At 36.7% G+C, this 22,498-nt stretch overlaps 1 pseudogene; it reads right to left on the reverse strand.

Annotated features, from left to right (window-relative positions):
* Positions 1–1,002: 1,002 nt before the first annotated feature.
* On the reverse strand, positions 1,003–3,863 carry LOC129471129 (little elongation complex subunit 2-like; annotated as a pseudogene).
* Between the last annotated feature and the right edge of the window lie 18,635 nt (positions 3,864–22,498).

Consider the following 22,498-nt stretch of genomic DNA (forward strand, 5'->3'; position numbering starts at 1 on the left):
GAAGATCTTCCCTCAATGCTGACGGCTGCTTATAGATCAGGATGGTGTTGCTAAAAGTCGTGGTGGCTGTAGCGATTTCTTAAAAGAAAACAACTATAAAGTTTGCCTCATCAATTGACTTTTCCTTTCTTGAAAGGTTTCTCTGTAGCATGTTTGATAGCATTTCACCCACAGTAAAACATCTTTCAAAATTGGAGTCAATCTTCCACTGCTTTCTTAACTAAGTTATGTAATTTTAACTTGTAACATTCATCATTTTAAAGGAGTATATAAAAACTGTCAAAATGGGTCAGAAACAAGGTTTGCGATGCTCGTAATTATCTTCAACAGTGGCAATATTTAACCTTTTGAGTCAGTCTCAACAGACTGGCAATATCACTAACATAATACGTAATGGTAAGTGTTGTTCTTGACAAAAAAGCAAATTATTTTTATATTTACAATTTTTAGAAAAGGTTTAATGTAAAAATATTTTTCCTCTTTATATATTTCCCTGCCATGACGATGTTAAAACATATCAAGATCCTCCTCAAATTTTAAGGGTGAAAAGCATAACATTACGTTTTAGTGGAAGCATTCCTTCACGTAGCCGACATATTTTTTCAAGGCACGCTTAGAACTCTTGAGGATACTACAGGAAAAATATTCCTCTTGCCTACTGATCTTTTAGTCATATTTCCCCTCAAACTTTTCTTTTTTTATTATTTTTTATTCATTTATTTATTTATTTTTGAGGCGGAGTCACTCTGTCGCGCAGCCTGGAGTGCAGTGGTGCGATCTCGGCTCACTGCAACCTCCGCCTCCCGGGTTCAACCGAACTGCCTCAGCCTCCGGAGTAGCTGGGACTACAGACGTGCGTCACCACACCTGGCTAATTTCTGTATTTTTAGTAGAGATGGAGTTTCACCATGTTGGCCAGGCTGGTCTCAAACTCCTGACATCGGGTATCCACCCGCCTCGGCCTCCCAAAGTTCTGCGATTGCAGGCATGAACCACCAAACCTTTCTAAATTAAACATTGTTGTAACTGTTTTTTAAATTTAATTTTCCACGGTACAGTCCTCAAGTTATTTTTCTTTTATTTGGAACCACTCCTTCAGTTTCAACTTGCTGAGCAGGCAAGCAACTGCTTTTGGTTTCTATGGAAACTGGAATCCTGTGGCTGCCTATAGGCATTCTGGTTCCACCAACCTTTTGTTGTGTTGTGGTATCCAGTGATTTAGGTGGAAAAGTACAAGGCATTCTTCCATGATGGATATGATATGGTAATAACAGGCTGGGATCTAATGGGACCCAGGGAACTGAGAGACTGAAAGGTACGCCAGGAAGGCCGCAATGGGTTTTATACAAATGGTATGCTGTCCTAGTAACTTTTCCATCCGAGACCTTATAGATCAGGAGTGAAGAATCTTCTGCTACATGATATAACAGGTAGGAACCCTCATGCAAGCTACTTAATTTCTTTAGAATGTGTTGGAGGATGTTAAATAAATCGGAAATCTTGAGTGCTGAAAGCTTTTCTTTTAATTCTTCTGAGGTAATTTCTTCCAGTAGAAAAAGCTTTGAAGTAAATGCATCGATATGCCCAACATGAAATGAGCTGTTGGGATGCAATAAACTTTCAGTCCATAAGTGACAAAGTTCACTTTCGATCAGAGCTCCAACTCCATAACAAGCTTGATACTCTACTTTTGGTAGTACATCAACTGGAAATTGTCTTCTGATTTTCTTCTGTTCTTTTAGAATGTGGTCTTGTCTCTATTCTCTGGACACTGCAGCACATGAAAAACAATAGGTCTTGCAGGCTAAATAACTTATAAATAAAATTTCCTTCCTGAGGAGCTAGGTATTCTGATGTATCTTCAACATAGTCCTGAAGTTCATATGGCAGTCGTCCTTTGGGCTTCTGAAATGCAGAAGGCCATCCAGATTTCAGTCAACTAGAGCCATCTGAAGGAACAGACAATTGCTCAGAAACAGAAGACTGTTTAGAATTTTCTAAATTCATCAAGGACAATTTGGGTACTTTTCTGGAAATTGGCTTTAAGAGCTCATCCTGCATTTTTAAAATTTCTCCAACTGGATCATATTTTTTATATACTCATTTGATACATTTTTTTAAAAAACACATGACTCTGCAGGCCTACAAACAGTAGTAGTCTGGTTTCCTACAGAAGCCTGTCCTGAGGAAGAATTTGGACTAGCTGATCTAGAACTTAAGTTAGAACCCACAACATCTGTCTTTCCATCACTATTAATTTTACATTCTCTATCAATGATTAAACACTCATCTGTATCACTGCTGAAGAGAACTGTATCTTCAGTTTTAGCTGCTTCTGATCTAACAGTCTTTTCCTTTGAGTTGTCTAGGTTTTCCTAGACCCAGAACATTGGGTCTTTCACCATCATCATGTACCATAACTATAGTCATATCATTTTTATTAGAAGTTTCAATTTCCAAAGAATTTTCTAACTATAAGGCATCAGATGTTTTCAAGTCACTATCTCGTATCAAAGACTTGTCAGAACTTGATACCTTATCACCACATGATTCAAACTCTGATCATCTTTATTTTTGCACTCTTCAGGGCCACCATCCATACCAGTGACCAGTTGTTTCTCCTTTTGCAATTGTTCAATCAGAATCTGAGATAAACTTCTAGAATTAGCAGAAATGTCTGGTGCACTTGGTGCCACAGGTGTAGTTACTGCTTTGGGGGCTGTAGGAGCAACTGTTGCGTTAGGTACTGTGGAAGTACTTGCTGGAATTGATGACTTTGATGCTTTGGTGGTGGTTACTCCAAAAGTTTCAAGTTCTGTGACCTCATCATCAAAATCCAGATACAAGTTTTCAAGAGTCTCAATTTTTCGGCACTCACTGACTTCATGGGACATGTCCATTTCAGATATAAACTCTTCAGGTTTGTCCATAAAGACTGCAGATACTGGAACAGATGTGTTTTGGGGCATCATAAATTTTAATGTAATTCATGAAAGATTTGTTTTCTCCCTCTCATAGTTATTTTATTTCGGGGAAGTGGTGAATTAATATATATTACTTCAACTGGTTTTGAACCTGCAACAGGTATTACTTGAATCAATACTGGAAGTTCCCACGGTTCCTTGTACATTGGTCCATGATTATTTAATAAGGTAAATAATGATTGACTAGTTAGAGCTAGCTGAGGGTGATATCTTGAAACAAGCTTCTCTGCATTTGGATCTTCTCTAATATCATAATGCATAACTTCAGCTGTTTGTTCTGGCAATTCAATGGTAGATATATCATCTTTTGAGAGCTGCAACTTTATAAGCATGGAGGGAAACACTGTTTTCACATATTTTACCCTGCCCAATGCAAGAAGAGTTTTTTCTAACTTTAATTCCATCTCTACTCTGAATGGGAAGAGTACCATTAAGCTGGTGACCTCGTGGAGGGTATAGAATTCTAGGAACTTTTTCACTTGTTCAATGCAAGCTCTTAAAATTTTCTCTGTGAAGAGAGAAGCATCATCAGAAAGCATATTATAATCCTGTGCACATTTCTTTGCAGAATTCTGCAAAAACTTGAGGAACTCAGTAACTTCTTCATTCACATGTTTGTTCATATCCAAGTACTGCAAGAAGTCATTTTTTCTTTATTCCGATAGCTTTGGAATTTGCAGGAATCTTTGCATACTTAACCAACAAGTCCACATAACTCCTCTGCTCTCTCAAGTTCTTTTAAACTTGGAGCCATGGAATGATCTTTATAATTTTCTCAAGAGAAAAGTGTCTTAAGGCCATTTTTGGGGAAAATATCCCAATTCAGTCCTGGTTCACTTATGACCATCTTGGAGCTCATCTTCCTAGATTTCTGCTTCACTCTAGCTCATAGTTCACAACTGCCTCGCTGCAAAGGCTCCAAAGAGGCAGAATCCGTCCAGAATTTAGTCAACTCATGGTCCGCGGTGGCTCTTGCCCAGGTGGCAGCCACACACCACACACGCTCCACCCCACTCCTCACACTGTCGTGTGCACCTGGGAAAGCCATACTTAAAGGACATGGCCCAAGTTATGTAATTTTTGTTGTCATTTTGATAATGTTCATAGCATCTTCCCTAGGAATAAATTTCATCTCTGAAGAAATCACTTCCTTAGGTTATTCATAAGATGCAACTCATCTGTTCAAGTTTTACCACAAGGATGTAGTAGTTCAGTCACATCTTCAGATTCCACTTCTAATTCTAGTTCCCTTGACATTTTTACCAGATCTGTAGTTATTTTCTTGGTTCAAGTCTTGAACCTCTCAAAGTCAACCATGAAGTATGGAATCCTCTTATTCTAAGCTCCTGTTAATGTTGATATTTGTCCTTCTTACATGAATCACAAATGTTTTTAAGCATCTAGGAGAATGAATCCTTTCCAGAAGATTTCCAATTTACTTTGTAGATTTAAGTGATTTTTCAGATCCATCAGAGGAATCACTGTGATCACTATTTGTGGCGGCTGTAGCCTTACAAAATATATTTCTTAAATAATAAGACCTGAAAGTCAAATTATTTCTTGACTCATGGGCTGCAGAAATGATGCTGTGTTAGGAGTCATGAAAATATTAGTCTCCTTGTACATCTCCATCACAGCTCTTGGTGACCAGGTGCATTGTAAATGAAAAGTAATCATTTGAAAGGATTGTTTTCTAAGCACTAGGTCTCAACAATGGGCTTAAATATTCAGTAAACCTTGCTCTAAACAGATGTATTGTCATCCAGGCTTTGTTTCATTTACAGAGCACGTGCAGAGTAGATTTAGCATTGTTCTTAAGGGCCTAGGATTGTCAGAATAGTAAATGAACATTGACTTCACCTTAAAGTTATCAGCTGCGTTGGCCTCTGACAAGAGAGTCAGACTTCCCTTTGAGGCTTTGAAGCCAGGCAGTGATTTCTCCTCCCTAGTTATGAAGGCCCTAGATGACATTCTTCTAAAGGAAGGTGGTTTCTTCTACATCGAAAAATCTGTTGTTTAGTGTAGCCACTTTCATCAATTATGTTAGTTGTCTTCGGGATAAGTTGCTATAGTTTCTCCGTCAGCACTTTCTGCTTCTCTTGCAATTTTATGCTATGGAGAAAGCTTTTTCCCTTAAATCTAATGAACCAATCTCTGCTAGCTTCAATCTTTCCTCTTGCAGCTTCTTCGTCTCTCTCAGTCTTCATAGAATTGAAGAGATTTAAGGACTTGCTCTGGATTAGGCTTTGGCTTAAGGGAATGTTGTGGCTGGTTTGATCTTCTATCAGGTCCACTAAAACTTTACATCAACAGTAAGGCTGTTTTGCTTTCTTATCATTCATGTGTTTATTGGAATAGCACTTTTAATTTCCTTCAAGAAATTTTCCTTTGCATTCATAATTTGGCTCACTGGCATTGAAAGCCTAGCTTTCACCCTATCTTCACTTATGACATGACTTCCTCACTCAACTTCATCTTTTTTAGCTTTTGATTTAAAGTACAGGATGTGCACTTCTTCCTTTCACTTGAACTGTTAGACACCATTGTAATGTTATTAGTTGTCCTAATTTCAATATAGTTTTGTGTCAGGAAATAATAAGGGCCAAGGAGTAGGATAGTGTTGAGAGAACTGTTTGGCAGAGTAGTCAGAACACGCACAACATTTATTGATTGTGTTTGCCATCTTAATATGGATGTGGTTCATGGGGAACCCAAAACATTTACAATAGTAGAAAAAGATCACTGATCACAAATCAGTATAACACATATAATAATGAAAACATTTTAAAACTTTGTGAGAGGGCCAGGCGTGGTGGCTCACGCCTGTAATCCCAGCACTTTGGGAGGCCGAGGCGGGTGGATCACGAGGTCAGGAGATCGAGACCACGGTGAAACCCCGTCTCTACTAAAAATACAAAAAAAAAATTAGCTGGGCGCGGTGGCGGGCGCCTATTGTCCCAGCTACTGGGGGGCTGAAGCAGGAGAATGGCTTGAACCCGGGAGGCGGAGTTTGCAGTGAGCCGAGATCGCGCCACTGCACTCCAGCCTGGGCGACAGCGAGACTCCGTCTCAAAAAAAAAAAAAAAAAAAAAACCTCTGTGAGAATTACTAAAATGTGATACGGAGACAGGAAGTGAGTACACGCTGTTGAAAAGTGGTGCTCATAGACTTTCTCGACACGGGGATGCCACAGACCTCCAATTTGAAAAAAATGCAATACTTTCAAAGCATAATAAATTGAAATGTAATAAAATGAGGTATGCGTGTACTAGGAAGAACCATTCAAGAATAGAGAATGACCCTCTCTAAAAGTAGAGGTTGATTTAATGTAGCAAATACAGTATGCTTCATCATAACGGTTGTTGAACTGACTACTAAAAGATTTTATAGATATATAAAAATTGTAATATGATGTAAGAGGCTTTGAAACAGTCACATAATTTCAAATTGCTAATAAAAACATTACATTAATTCTATGAAAGTAATCATTAACATCTGAAATGTAAAGTAAAATATTTAATTTTAAGGTCCTAGAGCCAACAGATTTACAGAAGTTTTCACTTTTATAACGGAGACTAAGAATAGAATTTTAGTCCCTCTCTGAATTAGAGGATTTAATATTATCTGTTCTCAGAAGAATATGATATAATGAAACGGGCATATTGAAAATATTCAAATAAAAGGAAGCAATCCACAAGGTTAAACTCAAAAAGAATTCCCAGTTCTTTTTGAAAATCATAACAACATTTCTATAATTTGCTACCTGAGGAAGTGTTTGAAAATTTGAAAGGTCTTTTTATTTTTGGTGGTGGTGTTGCCAGTGGGGTACACTTTATGTAACATCTAAGAATGATATTAGCATTTTTTAATTATTCCAGTAATTTTTTATAATTTAGAAAGTCTAAATTTAGGCTTTCTTTGTGACTGATTTTGTAACATACTAATTCTATTTATGACGGCTATCAGGAAAACTCCTAAATGTCAGCATTGTTTAACGTTTTTCTTGATTTAGCCTCCCCTTTGGATACATACAATTCGTATTGATATTTAAGAGCTTCATATAAAAATGTATTGAGTGAGCTTCTTAGGCTATCTGTGGGAACCTGCTAAAAAAAACAAAAAAACATTGATCTTTCCTCTCAATGAACAGCCCCATTTGATTCACTGTTTTTTAATATCTGGGGAGCATTGTAGCACACAAAGTGCAGAAGTAGACATGAAAGGTTAGTGACTTGCTTTTATAAGACATGCCCTCCTTAATCTGTTCTACTAATGCCTTTCATAGCATCACCTGTAAGGTGAGAAACTTAAAGCCATGTTTTAATAATGCAGCCTCATTGAGAGCTCCAAGAAAAAGGTTCAGTTGGAGTCATAGAGTGAACAATGAGTAAAGGCTGGGGTCAATAAAATCTGAAGTAATTATTTCAAAATATAGTTTGGAACAACAAATTTTTGTAGCTCATGTGCCTTGCTTCCCACTATAGCTGAAGAATGCAGAAGGGGTTTTTGTATTCAAGTCAGGTCAATATCAACTTATATACATTCATAGATACAGAAGTAATTATCATGGATTGCATTGACAGTATCATTTGTCACCCGTGGCTGTTGTCATAGTCATTTACATTTGGCATCACAGTTAAATAGTTTTATGCCAGTCTTTTTTTGTGGTCTAAAAACATTGAACCAATGAGTCATTTAGGAAATAATAAGTATTCTATTTTGTTTATTATTTCCAATGGCACATGGCAAGCTATGATTTAGAATGGTGTAGGATTTTATTATTACAATTACCTTATAATATTACACCTTGGATAATAAGGGTGATTCAGACAATCAAATGCTTGACATTACTGTGTTTTAGAACTTTAAGAGAACTCATATATCTTGAGAGAGCCTTAGGATTAAAGCTAGGTTTCTTATGTGAGGAAAATGTTTGCTGTAGGCATAAAGGGTGTGTGTGTGTGTGTGTGTGTAAATGAGAAAGAAAAAAGAATTCAGAAACACACAAAAGAAGAATAACAAAAAGAGACAGATGACTGAGGAGAGACATATTTGAGGTTGAGTTATTGGAAATGCATTGCTCTCTGTAGAGCAGTTTAGTCCACCAAGCACAGTGCTTCTTTTAGGAAATGCCTCTGCTGCACTATCAGGAGCCCTATGTGTTGTAGCTGTTTTTTCAAGGAAATCAGATGGATGTGTTTTCATGTATTCATATGTACCCAGGCCTCTTTATGATCAAAGGCATTTACTGATTTCCAAAATAATTAGTTGGGGCCACGGGTGCACTAAACACACTTTACCAAGGTAATGGTTACAGAATGTTGAGGTAAGGCTTGGCACATAATAAGGGCTGGACAAATGTACGTAATTAGTATAATGCACCTTTGTGAGGGCCTATTACGTTTAAGAAAAAGCATCATTTTATAATAATAACAACAAAACCACCATAAATTCACAGCCAGTCAGCCAGTATTTATTTAGCTTGGTGTTAATTGAATATATGTGTGTGTGTGTGTATACATATATGTGATATAGATATATGATTAGCACAATGACCTATAAGGCAGGTACTGTTACAAATAATTTATAGGTACTAAATAGCTATATTACTGATGTGAACAGTGAGGCACAGAGAGACTAGATATCTTTGCCTATCGCCTAAACTATTATGAGCATGTTTACTTAAATCTAAAAAGTATAGTTATTTGACTCCTTCTATGTCCTCTAATCCATATTTAATTAGTTTTCATGTACTATAACTTTATTTGAGTTTTGTAGAGATGGTCATATCAATCTTTATGTGAAAGTTCTTTTATTTCTACTATAAATTCTGGTCATACTCTCCAAGCAAATTATTTCCATTCATTCATATTTCTGCAGTTGCTGACAGAGCAGAGAAAAACAAACTCAGTTTCTCCTACTACACTTTCACAACATGCTTCTGATACCAGGTGTGCAGAAGTTTACCCCCACACCTTAAGCTAACCATCAGTTCTGCAATAGATACCAACTGGGTTTCCTCCAGTTCAGGTCAATTCAAATCTGACACTATCTACCTGGGCATAGGTTCAGACCCTACAGGTTGAGGGCTCAGCCCCAAAGACTACCCCTCACTTCTGATGTCAATCACAAGCCCCAGGTTGCTTTACCTGTGCATCTGACAGACTGGCTGTAAAGCCAGGTTCCCACAGTTCCTTCCTTAGGTTGAATTAATTTGCAAGAGCGGCTCACAGAACTCAGGGAAATGCTTACTTATTTTTACAGGTTTATTATAAAGAATATTACAGAAGATGTAGATGAAGAGATGCATACAAAAAGGTACGGGGGAAGGATTTTGGAGATTCTATACTTCTCCTCCTGTGCCACCTTTTAGGAACGTCCACATGTTCAGCTATCTTGAAATTCCCCAAACCCAATCCTTTTGGGTTTTCAATGGAAGCTATATTGCATAGGCATAATTTATTAAATCACTGGCCATTGGTGATCAACATATCCTTCAGCACCCCCATGTCCCCTCCCTGATGGTTGGGGAGTGGGGCTGAAAGTTCCAACCCTCTAATCCCGCCTTGGTTTTTCTGGTGGCCAGCTCCCATCCCAAAGCTATCTAGGGATTGCCAGCCATTAATCATCTCATTGGCATACAAATGACACATCACTTTGAAGATTCTAGAGATTTCAGAAGTACACAAGAAGATGAGGACCAAATATATATTTCACAATATCACACTAACTAGTCTTCCTAATCTCTGTTGCTCTAAGCTATCTCTCTCACCATTAATAGATTTACCTTCATAAAATCTCACAAAAAAGTATTATGCATGAGCATGTTCTTTACATTATCAGTGTTACTCAAGTGACTCAAGTTACCGAAGTCCCTGAGACTTGAGTGGACTTTTATTATAATGGTTCCCACTCCATATACTTGGAGAAACTCACTTGCCCCCACCATACTGTTGATGATACTGAGGAGTTGTATATTTCTCTTGAGCACATATGTTGTTCCAAAGGCCTGTTTCCTTTGCATTCTCAGTTTCCACTGTGCATTTTGTCTCAAAAAGTTTATTTTTTCTTTGCCTTTTTCCTGAATTTTGTATTCTACTCCTATTTTCTCTTTATTTTAAAGTACCACTTCTCTAAAATATATTACTTAATCTTAAAGTACTATTGGAAAAACATTTTAATTCATATTTGGATGCAAAGAAGAGAAATACATATTATAGTTAGTACTGGCAATAACTTAAATTGTAAAAATAGACATCACCATGCAAAAAATTATCAGGCACCCCAGGGCCCTTAGCCTCTTGCTGTAATTTTGAAATTCTCCTTCTATTATTTCTTCTCCTCTTCAGATTATCTCCCTTTTATGAAAGAATACTGAAAATATCAAATTCTTTCTACTCTTTTAAACCAAGCATTTGTTTTTATTTATTTGATCTAGAATGGGAATGAGTAATCTGCATTTTTAGCTAAGGTGACAAAAAAGCATAATTGTCTTGAGCTTGTTCTCCTGGCTTAATTATCAAAGCCCCCTGTTTCTCTCTCAAAAGGGTATTGGATTGGAAGATGCATTATATGGTCATCCTAAACAAGTCTTCCTGGTGATTGGCATAGTTGACTCATGAACAGAAACTGCTCTAATGTTTGTCCTGAGTAAGGAGAACACCAAATCATCACTTTTCCTCCTTGAGTGAGGCCATGTGTGGCTATCTTATGAAATAGAAAAATGGTATAAAATAAAATATAAATATGGAACTAAATGTTTACAATATGTTCTCTCTCTCACTAATATTTTGCTTCTTTACTTGCATTTCACTCTTTCATTCCCCTGTAAGCCCTGATATCTGTAAAGGGTTTTACAAATTGGAAACCCATTACTAGCACCAAAGGCTATTCAATTGAGAGAGTATTGATAAGATCTAAACTCCAGCCAGGTGAAACTGCCATGTTCACTGTCTCTGAGTGTGTGGAACACAGATGTTCAGAGATAATTTTCGTGACCATAAACGGGCACTTAAATTTCAAATGATCTCTAAATACGTGTTAACAACATAACATATGTGTTAACACATATGTGTTAACAAGGAACTACTTTATGTTGCTGCTTACTTCTCCAATTTGTTAATTGTTTGAAAAAACTGAAAATTCAAAAACTAAAAGTAATTTGAAAGTTTCTAAGATTAATCTTCCTTCAAGGGATTCAAAGAAAGAAAATATACACATACGGGAAGTATAGGACACATTTTAATCAAATAGCTTGCTATGGATTTTCATATTAATTGAATTAAAAAGTTAATATATTTCCAGGAAGCCTAAATTGACCTACGAAAATGGTGATAAACCTTGAAGAATAATGTTGATATTCATAGGATTGCCTTAGTGATGTGTGCAACGAGGTAAAAAAGGAACCATCAGTTTTAAGTAGTATTATCATCAGCCTCTGCAGCATCTATACGTCTGTTTTTTTTAAAATAAAAGTGTTTTTGTGATTTGTCTCAGCAATAAATTTTAATGAAATTATCTTGTTTTATAAGCTTAGGTAAAATGTTCACTGTGAAGAATGTACACTGAAATGATAGTTAAGGAAGTGTTGATTGGAAAAATACTTCATACCACTCCTAAATACTAATTTGTCATACATGATTTCACAAGCATAGGGCTGTTCTTGATATAGATGTGATATAGTTCTGGAGCATGTAGTTGCATACATACTAAATACCCAGGGGATAATGTCACAATTTACTGCCTTGCTTTTCTTTTAGAGTTCATTTCAATGCTTAGGATGACACTGATTTGCTGCCTTGTGCCTGGCCTGTATCTATCTTCAGCTGCTGATCTATGGATTAATAACACCCAGGGGAAATCTGGCCCATCTTGAATTTGTTTAGTCTTTATATTCTCACATCTATTGAAAATCATTACTGGCATTTTCAATTTGGTTATTAGGCAAAACCATTCATGTCAACCAGCAAATTTAGGTAGAATAACTTATGTAAATCATCTCTACAGCCATACCTTTATAGCATGACCATGGCAAAACACATTTTTTTTGTAGACAACAAAGCACAGGCATTTGCCATATTAATAGTCTCTATAATGGTTGTAGCATAAATCCTATTGTTTGTATTTAAATAAGAAATAAATATATTTTCAGAAGTCATGGTAGGACTGATTTTGTAGGATTCATGAGACATAGAAATATTATGGAGAGAGAATAGATGTGTGAACCAAAACATGCAGTTCAAATTCTGAAGTCTTGAAGCTATGTTTTATTACTGTTATTATACTTTAAGTTCTGGGGTACATGTGCAGAATGTGTAGGTTTGTTACATAGTTACACACGTGCCATGGTGGTTTGCTGCACCCATCAACCCGTCATCTTCATTAGGTATTTCTCCTAATGTTATCCCTCCTCTAGTCCCCCACGCCCTGACAGGCTGCAGTGTGTGATGTTCTCCTCCCTGTGTCCATGTGTTCTCATTGTTCAACTCCCACTTATGAGTGAGGACATGCAGTGTTTGGTTTTCTGTTCCTGTGTTAGTTTTCTGAGAATGATGGTTTTCAGCTTCATCCATGTCCCTGCAAAGGACATGAACTCATCCTTTTTTATAGCTGCACAGCAGTCCATGGTGTATATGAGCCACATTTTCTTTATCCAGTCTATCATTGACGGGCATCTGGGTTGGTTCCAAGTCTTTGCTATTGTGAACAGGTTACAGGAGTTAAGAAGAAATCACTTAGGCAGATAGTAAGGGTATGGAAGTCCCCAGTATGGCTTTTCTGAAAAGCAGATGCAAATCATTACCTAACAAAGAGCAACCTGCAGAGTTGATCTGCAAATATAGACAAGCAAGCTAGGAGCTTGAACTGGTGAATGCTGGCAGGAACTAGGAATTAGACATGTTCAAGATGGCAACTCCGTCTTCCCCTCTCTTCCAGCAACGTCTACAGTAAGAAGCAGACAAGATGGCACCCGTCAACTGGAAAGTCCATTTGCATAATAAGATTGGGGGCGATGACCAGCCTTCCCTGTGCACTATGTAAAGGACATACCTGATCAAGCCAATCTATAAGCCCAGTGTAAATCAGACACTGCCTCCTCAAACTGGATTATAAAATCCAGCGCATTTGCCACCAGCCAGTCCTTTCTGCTTGGAGACTCCTTTCTCTACAGAGAAAGCTGTTTCTCTTTCTATTCTGCCTATTAAACCTCCACTCCTAGACTCCTTGTGTGTGTCCATGTCCTAAATTTTCTTTGCACGCAACAATGAACCCCAGAGTAGATACCGCAAACAGTGTGATATAGTTTGGTTGTGTCTTCACCCAAATCTCATTTTGAATTATAACCCCCATAATCACCACATGGCAAGGGCGGGACCAAGTGGAGGCAATTGGATCGTAGGAGTGGTTTCCACCATGCAGTTCTCATGACAGTGAGTGATTCTCACGAGATCTGATGGTTTCATAAGCATCTGGCATTTCCCCTGCTTGCACTCACTGCTGCCCTGTGAAGAAGGTGCTGACATTTCCCCTGCTTGCTTCATCCTCGTGCCCTGTAAAAAAGATGCCTGCTTCTTCTTTGTTTTCACCATGTGGAACTGTTATTCAATTAAACCTCTTTCCTTTATAAATTACCCAGTCTCAGGTATTTCTTCATAGCAGTGTGAGAATGGACTAGTACAGACTATTGCATTGTTTTTCTTCTTTTCTCAAGGTACAACACATAATTTTGCATTTTCACTCTCAAGTAATCATTGTTCCTGTTTCATCAAAGAAAGTGACATCATTGAAAGAGAACTTTCTCAAATTCACAGGAATCCACCTATCTGCCTACCACAATCAAAATATTCATGCCTCTGCCTTCTAATCCATTTCTAAAGATGAAACTTATCTGATTCTATCTAAGGAAGCACTCTTTTCTTGTGCACTTGATTCTCTTACCTATCTTTTTTCTACTATCTCAAATGTATTTCTCCCCTGTATTCTTTACATTAGTTTACAAAGTTATTATTATTGAATGTCCAATGTAACTACAAATCTTGTTTGCTTTACTTTTAAAATATATCTAGAATACAACTAATTCTTACCATCTCTACGGCTACCACTATATCCAAGTCACAATCAATTTTTGTCTTGAAATATTCTCTTGCCTCTGGATTTTTTGCATGTTTGCCTTGGTTTTTTGCTTATTTATGACAGATCCAATGCCATATTCCTTTTAGAATTTAAGTATATTTGGGTCACTCTTTGGCACAAAATCTTCCCTATCTGAAAACAATCCAAACTTCGCAAGATAGTCTTGAAGATTCTACTTTGTCTGGCCTGGGCCTGCTCTCTGGCTCACCTCTTCTCACTCTGCTTCATTGTCCCTGATTCTTGTCCACATTGGCCTTCAAGCTGCTATTTATTTCAACATGCCAGACACGTGCTATGCCTCAAAACATTTGCAAAGTTTCTTCCTTCTGTATGATATCCTTTAAAATATGCTTCTGACTTACTTTCTCATCTGTTTCATGTCTATTCTCAATTATCACCTCCTCAACAAGGCCTACCCTGACCACTCTATTAAAAATTTAACTCCCCAAATCAGTAGCAGTCTTCCTTTTCCTTCTCTATATTCTGTAATACTTTTATAACTTAATCATATAATTTACTTATTCATCTTGTTTGTGTTTAGTTTCCACTAAACTGGATAGAAGCTTCATACAGGCTAATTTTTGTTGTTGATTTTGTTCATATATGGTTAGAATCTATATTAGCTCTGTAATACTAGATTATTAGTAGTAACAATAAGTATTTATTGAATAGTCAAATCAATAAAATCTGCCACCCATGTCAGACTCTTCTATGACACTTTAAAGACAAGACATTGTCAACTCCTCTGGGTTCTCTTTTTTTAAAATACTTTATATTAAGTATCTTACGTTAACATCCATAATTCACCTCTTGGATTCTTGTGGTTGTCTCCTAATAAATTTCTAGTTCTCTAGTAATATCTCCTTTCAATCTGTTATTTTCTTGGCCACAGAGTGATATTTTTTTTAATTAGTTCATTTATTTTTTATTATTTTATTTTATTTTATTATTTTTATTTTTTTATTATATATTTTTTAATTATACTTTAGGTTTTAGGGTACATGTGCACAATGTGCAGGTTTGTTACATATGTATCCATGTGCCATGTTGATTTCCTGCACCCATTAACTCGTCATTTAGCATTAGGTATATCTCCTAATGCTATCCCTGCCCCCTCCCCCAACCCCACAACAGTCCCCGGAGTGTGGTGTTCCCCTTCCTGTGTCCATGAATTCTCATTGTTCAATTCCCACCTATGAGTGAGAACATGCAGTGTTTGGTTTTTTGTCCTTGGGATAGTTTACTGAGAATGATGTTTTCCAATTTCATCCATGTCCCTACAAAGGACATGTACTCATCATTTTTTATGGCTGCATAGTATTCCATGGTGTATATGTGCCACATTTTCTTAATCCAGTCTATCGTTGTTGGACATTTGGGTTGGTTCCAACTCTTTGCTATTGTGAATAGTGCCGCAATAAACATACGTGTGCATGTGTCTTTATAGCAGCATGATTTATAGTCCTTTGGGTATATACTCAGTAATGGGATGGCTGGGTCAAATGGTATTTCTAGTTCTAGATCCCTGAGGAATCGCCACACTGACTTCCACAATGGTTGAACTAGTTTACAGTCCCACCAACAGTGTAAAAGTGTTCCTATTTCTCCACATCCTCTCCAGCACCTGTTGTTTCCTGACTTTTTAATGATGGCCATTCTAACTGGTGTGAGATGGTATCTCACTGTGGTTTTGATTTGCATTTCCACAGAGTGATATTTTAAAAACATAATTTCATTACATTTTCACTTTGCTTATAATCAATTATTATTGCTTTGTAATTATTATTAGTACAGCAGATCAGGTTTTTGTACTTATGTCCCTCCACCGCCACAGCTTCATCTCTTTCCAGGCTCGAGTCTTCACACTGACAGCTGGCAGTAATTGCTGTAAGCTGCAATTGTCTTCTGAACACTGAGCTGTACCATCTGTGATGACACAGACTGTTTGCCTTATAAATTATTGCATAACTAGTATCTGGAGTATAAGTGATCGATAAATATTTGTTGGAAAGTTAAAAATGAATATACTACTTCTCTGCATGTATCATATTTTCTTGCCTCCATGGTTTCGTATAGTCTATTGCCTTTGCCTGAGATTCTGTCCCTGTACTTTCTTTATCTGGATAGTGTCTTTTAAATTTCAGATCACTTGCCAATCTCTCTCCAAGTATTTTCTTATCCCAAATATGTTCACTATTTTTTATTTGTCTTTCCATGGCATCTGCTATGTCTTTCTATGCACTGATACTAAAACCTCAATAATGCTCACCACAATATCTGTGCTACTAATAATTTACTTACTTGCCTGTCTTCTTCACTGGGCTCTGAGGAACTGAGTTTCTTGAGTGCAGCAATTATGTCTCCTTTATCACAACATGGAACATAATGCTTGGTACATTACCTATTTAATGAGTGTAGGATGAAGTAAATAGTATTAAATTATATCATGTGTAAACAATAGTCATGAATAGTGTCAGTTCTATAGTTGAATCCAACTCTCTCTGGACATAGAGGACCAGAGATAGTCTGCAACTTGCCCAAGTCATAAAGTAAGTCAGCAGCATAGGAGAAAATTGGTCCCAGATTTTCTGAACCCAACGCCACTAGTGTCAAGAAGGATGCTTTTCTCTACAACCTGCACAACAGGAAGGCAGCCACACAGCTCCTCCTTTAGGGAGCCCATGGGCATTTGGTCAAATGAGGTCAAATGAAGGTCAAATAAGGATTGTTCCCAATGGGAGCAAGGTAATGTTACATAGCCTCTTCTCATCTCAACATAGCCATCCAATTTTCCCCAACAGATGGAAGTAAGGATTTTGTGTGTTTCTGTTTTTAAAAGTGTTGGTCTATTTCTTTTCATGACAAGCAGCTGGGATCTAAGTTCAAGGAGCTGGATGGGATAATCTGTTTGACCTCACTAGCAAATGTGTCCAATCTACCTCATTTATCGGAATCTAGGAATATGCAGGAGACATAAAGATGATATTAAAAGTTAAGTTTTGGTGATTCAAGAGAACTCAGACTCTTAGAATGAAAGAATCAGGTCAGAATCTTACAGGGGAATGCTTAGTAATCCGACAGACATGGGCAACACTTATTTGAAATTGGGGACTTAGAAAACCCTAACTCAACCTAAAGATGATCCAAGGAATCAGCCTAAAGAGCAAGTATGAGAAGCACTCAGTCATATAGGAAAACTAGTGTAGTCGTGAATAAAAATCAAAGATAGGGAGAGCTTTGGATGGAGTCCAGAAATAAATGTGTAGCTTTAAGAAAAAATTGACACTTTCAACTCATCACTTCATTAAATATTTATGTAACAGTATGTAAAAGAATTACATTAGTACTGAAAAAAAGTGACTAGTAGAACTTATTCCCTTAATTTATAGTTTAGTTAGACTTGATTAAACAATTGGTTTTTTAACAAATCATACAGGGTAATACAATATGAACATTACATGATAGAAAGAAGGAGAACTGTGAGCTAAATGAACTGTTCTAAAAGAATTCTGGGTGCAGAAATTTAGGGCTTATAGAGTGAATACCAGGTGGTTCATTATAACGATCAAAGAGTATGAAAAAGATCATAAACAGGTGAGATAAGTTTTGAAGTCAACTGGGTAAATCCATGTTAATCGTTATGTTTATCTTCACACTAACTGAATTCTTCCCATAAATTCAATAAAGGAAGAGGTCCAAATATTCTGTCTCAACATGGCATTGGTACAGGGGAAAGCTTCCTTGGTGTTTTGTATCTATTAATATTAGCGAAGGTGTTGTGAATGAATAGTGGCACCCTCCAAAATATGTATCCACATCCTAATCCCCAGAACCTCGGAATACTAACTTATATGGTAAAAGAGTATTTATTATCTTGTATGGAAAAATATGTGAGTAAGTTAAGACTTTGAGAAGCATAGTTTAGCTTGGATTATCGATGGGGATATAAAAGTAGTTACTAGTGTCCTTTTAAGAAGTAGGCAGTAGAAGAAGAATACATAAAGGAGGACACACATATGCAATGGAAAAGGTGGTATAAAAGAGAGTAGAGGCCAGGCGGGGTGGCTCACGTCTGTCATCCCAGCACTCTGGGAGGCCGAGGCAGGTGGATCATGAGGTCAGGAGTTCAAGACTAGCCTGACCAACACAGTGAAACCCCTTCTCTAAGAAAAATACAAAAATTGGCTGGGCATGGTGGCGGTCGCCTGTAATCCCAGATACTGGGGAGGCTGAGGCAGGAGAATCGCTTGAACCTGGGAGGCAGGGTTACAGTGAGCCGAGATTGTGCCATTGCACTCCAGCCTGGGCAATAGAGCAAGAATCTGTTAAAAAAAAAAAAAAAAAAGAGAGAGAGAGAGAGAGCAGAAAGAGATAAAGCCAAAGCCAAGGGATGCTGATAACCACAAAAAACAAAGAGACAAGAGAAAAAACCAACTAACCAACTCCCTTGGAGCCTCCAGCGCAAATTTAGCTTCCATGCTTGTACTCTGATTTCAGACTACTGACTTCTAGAACTGTGAGAAAATAAATTTCTGTTGTTTTCAGCCACTGAATTTGTGCCAACTTCTTACAGCAGCCTTAAAAAACTAATATATAAGGAAAATGGTAATTTTTCTCTCTTAAATATGTCATTTTGCTAAATGTTGTATGAATATTTCTTGTCAAAGCATTAATATTCATCAGGATCTCCACTGGGCAAGAATATTACATGAAATTTGAAGGAGAAATGAAAAGAACTACTATGATTGCAAAAGATAATAGTTGATGATTTTATAATTTAGACATCATCAATCTTTTGAAATTATTGAAAATGTCTACCAACTTCTTGATCATTGATTTTTTCTTACAAATTTATGTTTCTGTGTAGCCACTTTATAGAATTAGGATGAGGTTTGACATCCAAAATGAGGTTTGGATGTCAAGAATGATGACACCACACACACACCAAAAGCGTATTAAAAGGGTTTATTCCTTACCTAATAGGGCTTTCCAGGGAGAACATGGCAGGCCTTCCAAGCAGGTCCAAAGGTGGCTTGAGAGAGCTAAACAAGGTTACTAGCTTCAGGGTTTTTATGATGGTTAAGGGGTGGGTCCATGGTGAGGATTCCCATGTGTGACAGGAGCTTGTGTTGTTTGAACTTCTTGCCGTCACCAAAACAGGAAGCATCAGGCATTCTTGTCAGATTTCCCACATGTTGGACAGGCAGAAGGGGAAGAAGGAAGGCCGAGGCTCAAAATTTGCCAGCAGCAAAGCATCAAAAATAGGTCAGACTATTACATAAAATAGTCTGTCTCCATAAAATTAATTATTAAATATAGTAAAGGTTGATCAATAAAATTTCTCTATTCCTTCATCTATTGTAGCTGCTTCCCCCCGTCCCACCCCAGTTCTTCCTCCTTCGTACATTTCTTCTATTTTCCTGTGGCTATGAACTAAGTCATCCGCAACAACCACCGGCATTCTAATTGAGTAATTGAGGCTGAAGGAGATCTTGACTTTGCTTATAAATGACTAGCACTGCCTCATCAGAAATCTGGGCATCTTTGGTTTTCTCATGTTTACGCATTAATGTTTACACATTAATGTTTACACTTATACTCATGCACTTAACAAAAACACAAGTAATCTGGTAATCTGTAATTATCTGGCAGACTAAAGCTTTCTGTTCTATCTTGAAGGTAAGTATTGCAAGGAGGCACAAATATGTACCTGATCAAGTGAGAGGTCTCTAGGGTGCAGGATTCCAATTTTATATAATGATGCTCAGTCACTATCTGATGCCACTCTATGTTTTATCAGCCTCAAAAGATACCCTAGCCACTTTGCTATCTTCCCTAATAGCCATCCTATCAGACAGATGATTGCATCACTAGCAAAGTAGGAATGAAGGAAATGACTCCAGTCGTTGAAGATTCTGAAATTGTCTGGCATAGAATAAACTAGGCCATAATGCTATATTGCTCACTATAATGATACTAAAAGTAAGAGCTTCTAGTACAACTTTGTCAGGAGAAACAAGTTAAATAGATTGTTTATGGAGTAGTTTCTGTGATTACATGAAGTGCATATCAAAATGGGTTTATGCATTGCATTTTATATCACCATTCTTGTTCCTGTAAAAACATTTTATTAACCTAAAAGCAAAAAAACTGACATTTTAATGTCCAACATCAGAGTTAAATGACATTTATAATAATACCCAGTAAATTTATACAACTCTTCAGTACACTAACATAATTAAATTAAAAGTAACGGCAACAATATAATACTGAAAGTCTGCATGTTTCATCCAATTAGAGGCAAAAATACTTTCTAATTTTAGGAATGGAACCAAAGATAGTAAATATATGCATTTAAGTGAATATAGGTTATTTTCTTTTAAAACATTTGCTTTTATATTTTAAAAAACTGTTTTTAAATATTACTATTTGGGGAAACAAAGGGACGGCCATCGATAACACAAGTTTTTAAGTTTTGCATTTTTTCTCTTAGTAATTGTTAACCTGCCCTTTTTGACATATGTATAACCTAAATATATTAAATAAAAAAACTTCCATTGTGTTTTCTTTTAATCTTATTTACCTATGCATATGTAAATACATACAGAGTTATTTCATTTTATAGAATTCATATTCTCATTTTCCTGATTCTTAAAGTTTATTTTATGGAAACATTTTCCTCCACAGAAGGAAAATTAGAAGAGATTAAAAACAAGAATCCACAGTGAATATTCAGAAAGCTACATGATTACATGTAACTGAGAGAAACATCACAGAAATCTGATAAATAAGATTGAAGATATCGGCCAATGAATGCATAGGTATTAAAAGTTATACATAAGCATTATCATTCAAAGCAGGTGCAGGCATTTAGAAGATCACATTTAGATATAATTCGGTATAATCTGTGGTATACACACAGTAGCCTCACTCTCTTACTTCTTACTGATAATATCTTAAGTGATAATGTAAATTAAGTACTGGACTGTTTGATTATATTTTGTGTCAGCACAGATATATTATGTAATATGGAAAAACATTTACATCAAACATTCTATGCTTGCACAGTTTTTGAGTTTTAGAGCTAGAAACAAATTAGCAATCCATGTTTATTAAGAGGCTAATGTACAAAAAGATATGGTCACTTGATCAATGTCACAAATTTATTAGGTGGCACAGCTAGGACTTGAAATCTTGTGTTTTGACTTCATTGTTCTTTCAGAGACTGAGCGCTATTTATTTAGACATGTTTAAATTCTGTGATGTTATATTGCATTCACCAAGAAAATTAATAAAGGTCAAAATATTGTTTACAAAGAAGCAAACATTTTCAGAAGATGACTGAAATATATTTGAAGATAGAATGCCTCATTGGTGGTTAATATGCAATATGGATGATTACATACAGAACTTGGTTCAATGTGCTCAATATTATTCAAATTATTTAATTTGATTTTTTCAACATATGTGCTACATGTCCACTTTCTTCCTGATCTTGTATAAATCAAGCAGAAATGTGGATTAGAAACTGGATAATAAATAAAGAAGGAAGGAAGTTTAAAAAGGGATGTAGGGAAGGAAGGCAGAATGGAAGGGAGGGAGGAAGGAAGGAAGGGAGGGAGGGAGGGAGGAAGGAAGGAAGGAAGGAAGGAAGGAAGGTAAGAAGGAAGGAGGGAAGGGAGGGAGGGAGGGAAAGAAGGAAAGAAGAAAGGGAAGAAGGGAAGGAAGGAGAAAGAGAGGAAGGAAGAGAGAAGTTGTATATCTGTAAATGTTCAACAATCATTTCTACAGGTGGGAAAACCTGATTTCTAGTGTTTTCCATTTTAATTGGTGTAAATGCCCCCATCCATAGCTGATTTTTAGTTACAAAAGTTACATTACTGAGCAGTTTGGAAAAGATGTTCACAACTGGTTGTTGTAAGAAGCTGTGTGAAGGCTTCAGTATGGGGCTAAAAAAGGCAAGAATAAAGGAAGTAAGGGAAAGAGGAAGGAAAGAAGAAAAGTGAGGGAAGAATAGAAGAAAAAAGTTTTACTGACATTAATTCATTTGTTAATGATTCTACTTTCTTAGCCAAAGTGTCAATTACTTCTTACCAGGACTACCATAGTTAGTCGTCTCTCAAGTGGCCTTTGGTAGTCTCCTCTTTCCCTATGGCTGCTAGATTAATTTTCTTAAGGGAAAACTCAATTCTAGCTTTTATTAACCTTGTGGTCACAGAATCCTTCAAAAATATGTGGAAATCCTGAGCCCCGTCTCCGGAAAAACATTCACATGCATGCAGGTGCACTTATAAACTTTTAAAGAAAAATCAGGACAGTTCACAAAAGCTCATAACCCACAGATTAAGAGACTTCTATTTTACTCCTTTGATAAAAATTTG

This window comes from Symphalangus syndactylus, chromosome 21 (genome assembly GCF_028878055.3).
Source record: "Symphalangus syndactylus isolate Jambi chromosome 21, NHGRI_mSymSyn1-v2.1_pri, whole genome shotgun sequence".
Taxonomy (NCBI): Eukaryota; Metazoa; Chordata; class Mammalia; order Primates; family Hylobatidae; genus Symphalangus; species Symphalangus syndactylus.